At 39.5% G+C, this 12,086-nt stretch overlaps 1 protein-coding gene and 1 pseudogene across 2 annotated transcripts in view; one reads left to right on the top strand and one right to left on the bottom strand.

Annotated features, from left to right (window-relative positions):
- Positions 1 to 12,086, bottom strand: part of RASSF3 (Ras association domain family member 3) — an 82,645-nt gene that overhangs the window by 55,757 nt on the left and 14,802 nt on the right. The gene's annotated exons all lie outside the window — the stretch shown is intronic.
- On the top strand, positions 5,904 to 6,609 carry LOC143642648 (serine/arginine-rich splicing factor 12-like; annotated as a pseudogene).

The following is a 12,086-nucleotide window of genomic DNA, read 5'->3' as shown; positions in this document are numbered from 1 at the left end:
CAGCTAGAAGGAAAAACCTGAAATTGTGGAACTTAACCCATATCAAAACTTTGAAATCTGTTCTATAACTGATTGTTAAAGTGTGCTTTGAAATTTATTGTTTTATGTATGTTTTGTATATTCACAATAAAACAGTGTAAAAAAAAAAGCCTACCTAAGGTAGTAAACAATCAGTGAATGAACATAAGGATACATACCCCCTTCCCCCGTGGCTGAGCAATTCCACTCCTAGGACAGTAACTTAAAGAGGTCTCTCACGCATACAAAAGGGAGCACATAAAGATGTTCACTGCAGTATCATTCGTGACAGAAGAAAAAAGGGAGGAAATAATTAAACGTCCAGCAACAAGAAAATGGATACCCTGTGTTATGCTTGGCAGTTTAAAAGAATCGACTAGAGCAACAAAGATTAATTTCAAAATCAATGGTGAGCAATAGAAGCAACATTGAACAAGTTTAAAGTATGTAAAATAGCACTAAATATTGATTACAAATATATACACAGACACATAGCAAACATATAAAATACATGGATAGCAGCGATAAGAATGAAGTCATGACAGTGATGCTACCTCTGGGAAAAGGGCAAGAAGGAAGGGAAATGGCCCCCAGGAAGTTAGGTCCAGGGGCTTCAGCTGTATCTGCAATGTTTTATTTTGGTTGGGTGGTGAAAAAGATATTCATATTTTTTTTTATAATTACTCTATGTCTGAATTACTTTATAAAAATAGAAACATTCCTACCTAGCATTTTTGCTTGCTTCAAGAAATGAATATCTGTGTTAGCAATATAACAGTCCAAAATTAATTTCCTTTCTATTGCAATCTTAGACTCCAGTAGAAACATCTGATTTAATAAGTAGGAAGGAGTGGAAAGGAACATCCTTATTTTAGTCATCCCAATCTCACAGATACACTTTACAGTGTCTCTAGAAACTAGTCAAACCACCCAACTACCCCTGGAGATAATCCCTATTAGACAGACACATGGCGTTTCTCTAACTGTGTCTATAAAATTCCTTATGCTGTTGAGGCCATCTAAACCTTTGCAAAACATACACCACAATACTTTTTCTATAGAAAAATTAGACACCTACCTCAGTCACTGTTTGTGCTTCTATCTTCCAAAAACCAAATCCAAGCTTCCCAACAGGTTGAGGAAGTGTTCCTAATTAGATCTTTCTTTTTCTGTTCAGGCCCCAAGTGCCCAATGTTAACAACAGTTGCACAAAAAAATAAATCAAGGAAATTATTATGGGTCTCATTTTACCCTCTTTTGAGTTGCTTTATATAGCTTCTGTTACTGTTCACAAACTGGATCATATTATGTTGGTCTCCACCATATGAAACAAGAGTTTCTTATGGGGAGGAAGCAGGACTCTTTTGTAATAACCCAGTTGTATGTAATACAAAGCTCTGTCCGCTCCACGGTGTGTGCTCAATAATACTGCCAACATGTGAGCGATCCCAGTGTGCCAATAAGCGTGTGTAACTTATTTTAATTTTTGGAACTCTCACAGGTCCTTTTAATTTCCCTTCTGATCTAAGAGGAAAACAAACATGCAGCAGTTCACAAAGAGTCTCTAGAACGCCTTCCTTTACTTTACCACCACTTAAAACAAGTTTCCAAGGCCTACTAATTACAGATTGGGTTTTTTGTTTGTTTTTGGGTTTTTTCTGTATGCTGACTGGCGGGAGTCACATTTCATTCTTTTTCAATGTGAGTATCCCATTATTACAGCACCATTTGTTGAATTTTTGCTTGTTTGGGTTTTTGTTTTCTTTTAGTTTTGTTTTGTCTTGTTTTTTGTTTTTCTTTCTTTTGTTTGATCTGGGAATCAAAAGAAATCTGGTTCAATTACAGTTCCATGCACCCCCACCCCCACAAAACAAAAATTTGTTTTTAAGTGCGGGTCTTTGCACCAGACTGCCTAGTTTCCTTCCTACCCCGATTCCCCTATTTTCCAGCTACTACTCAACCTCTGCGTGCCCACTTCTTGGGGCTGTTGTTAAGGTGAAATGAGTTAATAAAGGTAAAAGGCATTGTGAGGGCATCACAAACACGGGCCAGGGTGTTATCAACAGAGTGTGTCTTCACCACGCTTCCATGGTCCTCCACACTGCTCTATTTTCTAGACAGTGGGCACTTATTCTTCTCTGGATGCCCAACACTAAGCTCAGGCCTGGTACAGAGCCGGCATTCAATAAATGTTTGTTGAACTGTTGACAGAATAAAAGCAGGAATGATAATCTCTCTTCTGCAGCAGTAAATTAAAAGGGAATAGTACACATAGTTCCACAAAGTAGCAAGTTGTTTGGGAAATAAAGCAAATCACTCACATCCCTATGCCTATCACACTGCTGGAAATTCCAGAGTACTTAAAGCATTTGCTTTTATTTAATTAACAACTCTACAAAACAACAGTGTTGCTTCTACATTTTTGCTGTAAAGCAGAAAAATATAGACTTATGGTAGATCCAAAGCAAAGCTCTACAAATCAGTATTTAACTAAATAGAAATTATCAGCCCATTTCCTCAAGAGATATAAACCGCTGTTTCTTTAATCCATCTCTAGACATTGCATTAGAATGCTTATCTAATTATGTGGTATCTCTTGGTGCCAAAGCGGGGGGAATATACTGCAATGTTACCACACTCAAGACAGTAAGTTTCATCTTCAAAGCCTTTCACAAAATGCAACCCTATCAGTCTTCTGAAGTCTCTTATCAACGAGAATAAACAAAAGGACTTAAAGAAACAGATTTTGACTCGATAGGAAGAAAAACTAGCAGAGCCAGATCATTTCTGTTGGAACTTCTTTAATTTATTTTCCAATTTATTCTTGTCGCTCTACTTTTGCGCTATTTTGGGGGGCACATGCACATTCTGGTCATAAAAGGCTTTTCCAAGAAAGTCTAAAAATATATACTCAAATGTTCTGCAAAGTCCATGCCCACATCAAGATTTATTTCTCTCTAGTTCCTTCAAATAAATCTAAACCACTTCTAATTCAAGGATGATGATCTCATGCTTCCAAATCTTTGTCTCTAGCCATGACCTCTGCCCTGAGCTTCAGACTTCCGTTTCCGGTTGCCAGCTGGATGCTACACAGATGCTGGGTAAATGTGTCTAAAATTGAGCTGTTCTACCATCTCACCAAACCTGCCTCTTGCCCTCCTGTGTTCTCTATTTCTCCAATTGCATCAGCATCTTCTCAGCCACCTTCCACATCTTTCTTTCTTCCTTTTCCTTCCTCTCTTCTCTCCTCCCCTTGCTCCCAACACCTGGTCAATCAAATGCCAATCTGCCTATTCATCTTCTGGAATCCTCATCTCTTAAATGACTTCTCCTTAGCCACAACAGAATCCAGAGTTCTGGGGCTGGCAAGCAAGTCACTCCAGAGCCTGCCCCCACCGTCCTTTCCCACCACACCCACACAGTGACACCCTCTCCTCCAGTGATAACACCAACCGGTCCTCTGTCCAGTACACCAGCATTCCTCCTCTGACCTCAGCGCTGCTGTAGGTTTCTCTGCACACATCTCCAACACATACACATACCCATCTCCTCCACTGACCTGAATTCAATTTAGCCGATCAACTCAAACGCCTAACCACATGCCCTGTATTATGTACAAGTTTCCAGATTTAACTCTCCCCCTGCTCTCTACAATGAACAGTCTTCTATTCATTGTAGAATACCATACTTCCCACCGCAAAGGGAGACATTTCTTTCAATAATCCCCTCCCTCATCTGTATCCTCTATCCTCAATCCTCAGCCTTTCTTTTCATTTAAGTTTCTCTCTTCTAACAATAAAACAAAACGGTGACAAGAACCCTAAACTTCCCTCAGCCTAATGGCCTCCTCATTTTATTACATTATCCCTTCCTTCCCAGCCAAGCTTCCTGGAAGAGCACACTACACTCACTGTCCCCTTTGCCTCTCTGCTCTTCATTTCTTCATCCACCGCAGTCCAGCTTCACCCCTCTGGTTCATGAAGAGGTTCTCCTCAAGGTTTCCAGAGACCTCCTAACAGCTCACACTCCCTGTCCTGCTGGGCCTCTCTGCAGCACTTGTCCTAAGTGATCACTCACACTCCCTTCTTCTTGAAGCTGGCCCCAACCTTGGCTTCCAGGATGCCTACTCCCCCTAGTTTCCCTTCTACTCTATGGCTGCTTCTTGTTTGCCTCCATGAACACACCCTTTTTTCATATCCATTAAATAGTAGCGTCCTCATGCTTTGCCTGAAAACCCCTTCTCACTTTGTACACACACCCTAGGTGACTTTATCCAATGCCATAGTTCCAACAAATCCCAAAACTCTCTCTCTCCAAGCCATGTCTACATTCTGGACAATAAACCCAGTAAATTCTGATACCACACAGACATCTCAAACTTCACATACCCAGATTCTTTTATTCAGCATTTACTGACAGCCTGGATGGGGTCACACATAGTCTGAACTTGTCCTCACGCCCAAATCTGATCTTTCTTCCATATCCCATCTCTCGCTGAGTAACAGCACCATCAACTCAGTTACTCAAGCCAGAAACCCAAGATTCATCCCTGACTTCTCTCTGTTGCACAACCCTTCCACCCACATCCAACATCACTAAATCCTCTCAATCCGCCACTATCTCCACCTGGCTCCTCCTCCACTTAATCCCCACCTCTACTACTGTCTTTCTTCTACCTCGATAACTAAACAGCCACCAGGACTGCTAGAACTCACTCCTGAGGGAGGCATGATTGGCTATCACATGTCCTAACAGCTGCAACCAAGCAGCTTTTAAATTTTATTATACCTCTATCATTTTTGGCGACATAAATTATGCATCTGGGGGATTAGTTTTATAGTTCAGCCCATATTTTTCCTTTTGATCACTAAAGTTGTTAAAATCATTGAATGCCTAGATGAAGGGGACGCCCATGTATAAATTCAGATACTTCAGATAATGTTTAATAGTTGGAACATTTAGGATCTGGGAACTTGCACCAACAAAACATTTTAGTTCACATAAACCATTTTAATTCATCATACACATTTCAGACCTTCTACATGACGTTTCCAATCAAAATGAGCACGAAATGTGAGCACCTAACTAAATCAGCCCTCTCTTTAAATATCATCTCACATTTTCCAAACCCCAATTACATCACAGAATTCAGGGAGAGTAGGATAAGTTTAATGAAAGGAGGACCTGCTAGAAAAATAATTTTTATGATTTCTATGACTCTGAAAACAATATGTTCTCTAATTATGTGTTTCAACATCTTCCTTTTAGATAGAAGAGTAACAGGGAACGCCAAATTCTTCAAGTTAAAAGGAACCATTCTTTGACTTCCTTTTGAGTTATATCATTCTAAATGGTCAAAAACCTTCAAAAATATTTAAAATTCCAATTTTGAAAAAACTACCTTTGGCAGTTCGGCAGGGCCAGCAGCGCCCTGTGGCAAAGACAACAGGAGACGGAATGAGCCATGTGGCAGGCAGACACAGAGCTAGCGGGGAAGCGCTCACCTTTTCCTACACGAGGCCCCCCAACACCTTCCTGCTTCGTCAGACACTTCACGGATGCCACTAGAAAATCTAAAGCAGTCCCTGGGTAACCAGCAAGTACTGGGGAGGTTGAACCAATATTTTAGCCAGAGATCAAGCACAGGCAAGGAAAAAGGCATATAAAAGTCAAGTACTAAGGAGTAAAGAGTGGAAACAGTATAAAGAGCTGGAACACAGTAAGTCTTTATTGAGCAACAGACAAAACCAACCAGGTTGAGACTTGGCCTTCCTTACGTTTACTCAGAATTCTGGAAACAAAGCTTAGTCTGATGTTGTTGGTTCTGAATCCCTTATAAAGTCCAACCTGCAAGCCTTAAAAAGAGTAAAGGACAACGTTCAAGATCAAGTCACACTGAGAAAAAAGGCTTTTGCATGCTGAGTTTCCAGTGAAAGATCTAAAAGATGGCTGAAAGAAGGGACTAGTGACATTTGAAAATGTTCATGATGCTAAAGATGCTCTTTATACCTTCAATAGAATGTGGTTATATGGCCATCAAATTGAAACAGCTGCTTGCAAAATAGGTGATCTCAAAAATACCCCAGCAAATGAAATCAAACAGCATCACCCTTGTTCTTGCACTGATCGTAGGAAATCAAGAAGCCTCAAACAAAGGAGAACTTGAAGTAGACGTTCTTCATGAGGGAGAAATGGGAAGTGGTCTGATAACCTTTCAGAAACTCGACACAGATGATCTTCTCACAGCCAGTCCAAATCTTGTCTGTCATCACTACCAAGGCCGTCTACCTCAGCAAGACAATCAAGAACTCCAAGAAAACATTCTGGTTCTAGAAGACAGTCAAGGTCCAAGTCCTTACAAAAAAGGTCCAGGTTTATCAGGAAATCACAATAAAGGTCACCTCAAAAGAAGACTAGCTCAGGAACAAAATAAAAATCATCACATGGAAGACATTCTGGCTCCACAGCAAAATCCCCCTGAAAATTTCCTAAAGGGTATGCCAATTCTGAAACTAAAACACAAACACCAAAACATTCATTTTCAATTACATTCCAGATCTTAAGAGTTATCACCATAAAAACAGCTGGTGAACAGCTACAGAACACTGCTAAATAATCTTTATAACACATCTCTAAGGTTCTCATTATGTTAAATAAAAATTCTCCAAGGCTTACCAAAAAAAAAAAAGAAAGAAAAAAACCCTACCTACCTCTGCTGTAAATTCTTATTTGAAATATTCCCTAAAGTATATATGAAATTAGAAACAGATGAGAGACAATTTCTAAATAAATTGTTCACTGTTAAAATAATTCTTCCCTACAAAGACAATGTCTCAATAATAAATCAAGTTAATCATCATTTACTTAAATCATGTGGCATAAAGCAAAGGTTCCTATGCCTCAAGAGTTTTCATTCTAGTCAGAAAGTATACTTAAATACACCTGTAGCAATCAGAGGACAAAGCATGTAAGAAATGAGCTTTGAACTGAGTGCTTCAGGACAAGTGAATGTAGGGATCGGCTGGGAAAGGCATTACAGACCTGGGGTGGAAGCCTGGGAAGCCTCTGGGAGTCTTCACATTTGGACGCGTTGTATTAGACAATAGGTTGGCGTTTTATAATAAGAGTTTAATTTGCTAAAAGAAGTATTCTAGGAAGATTGACCATGCAAGGGTATATGCAGACCATCTGGAATGGTCTAGAAGCAAAAGAATAAATCAAACCTTCCAAAGGAAGTGAGCACACTTCCTCACTCCCAAACGCCGCACCAACTCATAACCAGTCATCCTTCCAGGAAGCACAGAGGCTAAACTACCACGACTGACCTCTCATTCTCAGTAAGCAGATGACTCTCACACAGTCACCCTGCCCTGTCTTTGAAGAATGTGACATTGCTGGTGGGCTCTTTCTTTCTTGAACATTTTTTAATTGTGAAATATAACATATACAAAAAAGCAATACATTTCAAAGTACATTGTAATAAGTAGTTACAGAACAAATTTCAGAATTTGGTATGGATTATAGTTCCACAATTCCAGGTTTTTCCTTCCAGCTATGCCAAGACACTGGAGACTAAAAAGAAGTATCAGTATAATGACTCAACAGTCATACTCATTTGTTAAACCCTAACTTCTCTTTTATAACTCCTGCTCCTATGGTCCTTCTCCCAGTCTTTAGGGATATTTGGGTTATACCCATTCCAACTTTTTTTTCATGTTGAAAAGGGGTGCTGACAATAAGGGCTAGGGGGATGGAATTGGTTGATATTCTTGGACATACTGGTACCCGAGGGTTTCAGGACTCATCTGGCCTAAGAACCATCTGAAGGTTTTAGGTTTTTGAAAAGTAAACTTACTGCATGCAACTTTTGTAGGATCTCAGATACAGCCCTGGGTGTTCTTCAGGTTCACAGGAATAATGTTGGTTGGGGTTGGGTAAACTTTGGCAATTAGCAATAACTAGCTGAAGCCTACAAAGAGTAGCCTCCACTATAGCCACTCTTCTGGCAGTGTTTTTCATTCATAGACCACCACCAGCATCCATGCATAGCACAGGCATTGTGAGCTCCATTTTGCATGTGTGCAGAGGATCCTTGTGCCCAGAGGATGTCAAGGAAGAACTCGGAGCCCAGTAAGCTTTCTCAACCACAACAGGGCTGGGAATTAAGATCATAACTCCTTTGTGTGGGAGAAACAACATAGGCCTTTGAGATGTTCAGCTTAAAGTAAATTAAGACTTATCAAAGGTTTTTTTTTCAATATTACCATTATAATCAATTAAATTGTCTGTGTTACTAAGTAACACGTTCATTTCATCTCATGATTAGCTTTTTGTTTCCTCAGGTTGTATGACTTTTTTTTTTAAACATTTTTTATTGTGAAATATAACATATATGCAAGAATGCTACAAATTTTAAAGCACATTTAACAATTAGTTATAAAACAGATTTCAAAGTTTGGTATGGGTTACAGTTCCACAATTTCAGGTCATCAATTCATTTTCCCCCTTTCCCTTCATTTTTTAAATTATAAACATCTTTTACTGTAAAATATAACATAGGGCAGTGCAACAGTGGCTCAGTGGCAGAATTCTCACCTGCCACGCTAGAGACCTGGGTTCGAATCCCAGTGCCTGCCCATGCCAATATATATATTAACATATACAAATAGGAAAGAAAGAAAAAAAGCAGTAATTTCCAAAGCACACTTCAACAAGTAGTTACAGAACAGATCCCAGAGCCTGTCATGGGTCACCATTCCATCATTTCGGATCTCTCCTTCTAGTTGCTCCAAAACACCAAAGGCTAGAAGGAATGTTAATATAGTGATTCGGCAGGCATATTTGTCTGCCAAATCCCATTCTCTCTGCTATGCCTCCTCCCTCTCTCTTGATCCTTCTCTCAGTCTGTAGGGATCTTTGGACAATGCCCGCTCTGACTTTTTCATACTGAGAAGGCATGCCAACAGTGAAGGATAGGGGGATGTAACTAATTGCTAAACTTGGAGATGCTGGTTCCTCCAGGTCCCAGGATCCATCTAACCTAGAAACCCTCTGGGAATTACAGGTTCTAGGAAAGCAAACTCAGTGCATGAAACCCCTACAGTCTCAGTTCAAGCCCCAAGCGTTCTCAAGAGTCAAAAGGAGTGATGCTGGTCAAGGCCTAGCAAACCACAGCAATCAGCACTATCCCACCGAGGCCCCCCCCAAGATAGTGGGCTCTTTCTTAAATAGTTTTTATCACATGTATAACTTCTACAATACAGAAATTCAAAACAATTAAGTGTATACTTTGGCTTGCATGAAACCTATTCTTGTGGGCACTATGTATGGCTGAATTAAGTATACCACTTATGACCTCCATGAGTTCCTTTCTCCTTAGTCATTCCCTCCTTAGGAAAACAAATAGTTTTACAGAACTCATTTCTAAGACAACATTTACTAAGAAACTCACTTAAATTCTCCCCACCCAAGCAGATTTAACCTAATACAGTTGTTACCAAACTAATTCCTTAGGTGGCTCCCTTAGAATCTCAATACATTTCATGGCGTCCCTTCTAAGCCTACTGCTGCTACCTTCCCTTCAATCAGTAATTCAGCTCCAGAATAAATCAATCATTCGTCAAAATCAAACTTTAGAATTGGAAAGGCCTTTGAGGAACAAACAAGCCCCAAGTGGCTATGCTAACTCACCCAAAGTTACCTTTGCAATTTAATAATGGATCAACCCTAGAACCCTGGTCTCTGCACCCCCAATGGAATATATTTTCCATTTTGTTCATGTCTCACTTCCACATGAATAAAGAATCTGTTACCATTGTTTGTTTTATTATTGCTCCCCCTAAAACCAAGTCTGTTCACAGGCTTCTTTTTCTTCGTTATAATGCTGTCACAAGTCTGATTAAATGAAAGCCAGGTAGTCCATAAACAAATATCAACTGTGCACCATTCTGTGCCAGGCACCTTGCTAGCACTTAAGACACAGTAGTGAAAAAGACAGACATGGTCTGCCCTCCTGAGAAGACCACAGACAGGATAATCTAGAAGCCTTAAAACTGAATCTATTCAAGTCGCCTGATGCATCCAACAATAAGCTCAAATGTCATCTTTCTCCAAAGCGTTAGGGTATATCATAAACACAACATTCAATTCATAAAGTAATTTAAATTTGCTGCTTAGCTATAAATTGCCTGAAGAGTCCAAAACAAATTGCCACTTTGCAGATAAAAGTAGAGGGACAAAAAGTATTTCTTCTAACCTCTAGCGTTTTGGATCAGCTAGAAGAAAAAATCTGAAATAGTGGAATGGTAACCCATAACAAACTCTGAAATCTGTTCTGTATCTATTTGTTGAAGAGTACTTTGAAAATCATTGCTTTTCTTTCTTTTCTTTATACATTATGTTATATTTAACGTTACAAAAAAAAAAAGTACAAGGACAAACATAAAAGAAATGGGGAAGAAACTTCATTTTTCATCAACTGTTCCATCACTTACCACACTATGATAGGCTGGAATTTATAATCAATTTACAAGAGAAAAGATATATATTGAAAGTGGGAGAAAATTTCAAAGTCGCGTCTAAACACACCTGTGATACTTGCTGTCATACTTGCAATTACAGAGCAATTTATCATCTACAACTACTTTCCACATACTTAACCCCTTTATTATCTGTTTTATAGATGAAGCTAATATTTGAAGAAATTAAGGAACCTGCCGAAGCTCATATGGCTGGCAAGTGACAGATCCAAAACTAAGACAGTCTCCCAATTCTAGATCCCCAGATGTTTCCATTGAACCACACTTAGTAAAAGCTCCTACCAATATGTTTTGAATTCATAATTTTAATACCACTAAATATAATAGCTAACCTTTACTGAACATTTATTCTATGCTAGGCAGTGTTCCAAGTCTTTTATATTAATTAACTAGTGAATGATATCATTTACGTAAGAGTACTCAGTCCAATTAAAATTTTTAAAGGCGATGAAAATACTCACAATAGCACTCAGAATTAATACAAATAATAAAGCCAGTCTTGACAACCAATTCATAATTAGAAACCCATGACCAAAGAAAGGGGGTGGAGAAGGAATATACAAAATCAGGAGGCTCATCCAGACCACAGGAAGAGGTTTCCCACCAGATTTCAAAACTCGTTGCAGTTTCAGAGTCTACATGAACTCTGAAGAATTAGTCAAAAGATCACATGACTCATTCAAGTTCTTTAACGCCTGCATTCAAATTTTGTATTGGCAAGCCTATTCCAGCACATTCCACGCTGTGATTGTATCTCTGAAATCTCGGTGGTTGAGACAGACACTCTGCAGGTGGGTGCTTAGAGCTGTGGACCCCAGCCCCAGCAGACCCAGCCTCAGCATCTGGAAGCAACAGCTTCTCTCTTTGCAGCAGGTTATACTATTCACACTTTTAATCTCATGTAAACCAGAAACTAGACAGTGACTAAGTCCTTATACAGCATGCACATGGCAGTTTAGACCTTAGGGGGTGTGGCTGTAGGAAAGTCTCTTGGAAGAAGCAGAATCTGTCACATCAAGCGCCCAGCCCTGAGCAAAACTGTGCAGCCATATTCCCCCAATCAGGCAAATGAGGGAGAAAAGAGGAGGTTAAGAATATCCTTATACAAAATGGTACAATGCGTTAACTTCCACATGACTTATTGAGCAAAGGAAATACACTTTCATTTTGATGGTTCCCTTTTAATGGCAATGGCATGCTTTGAAGGAAAAAGAAGTCAGTTAAGACTCGTGATAGGTGGCCTCAAGCTGGTCAGAAGGAAACTGAAAACAAAGGCACCACAGTGATGGAGCAAGGAGATTAAAAAAAAAAAAAAATCAAGCTTCTAGGAGTGACTAAGTCTCCTCGATCAATTACCCTGAGGCTCCCAGTTCATTTTGATCTGTAAAGTCTTCAAAAAGATATAGTGAATTTCCTGCCACTCTAGGCTATATTATACTAGTTCACTTCAGGCCTCTCAACAAACATCAGCTCTCCAAACAGAGCTTAGTCCCTGCAAATGAAAAGAGGCATGTGGGGTAGGATTTTTTT

Source organism: Tamandua tetradactyla, chromosome 7 (genome assembly GCF_023851605.1).
Source record: "Tamandua tetradactyla isolate mTamTet1 chromosome 7, mTamTet1.pri, whole genome shotgun sequence".
In the NCBI taxonomy this organism is placed as follows: domain Eukaryota; kingdom Metazoa; phylum Chordata; class Mammalia; order Pilosa; family Myrmecophagidae; genus Tamandua; species Tamandua tetradactyla.
This window is presented reverse-complemented; position numbering and strand designations above follow the sequence as displayed.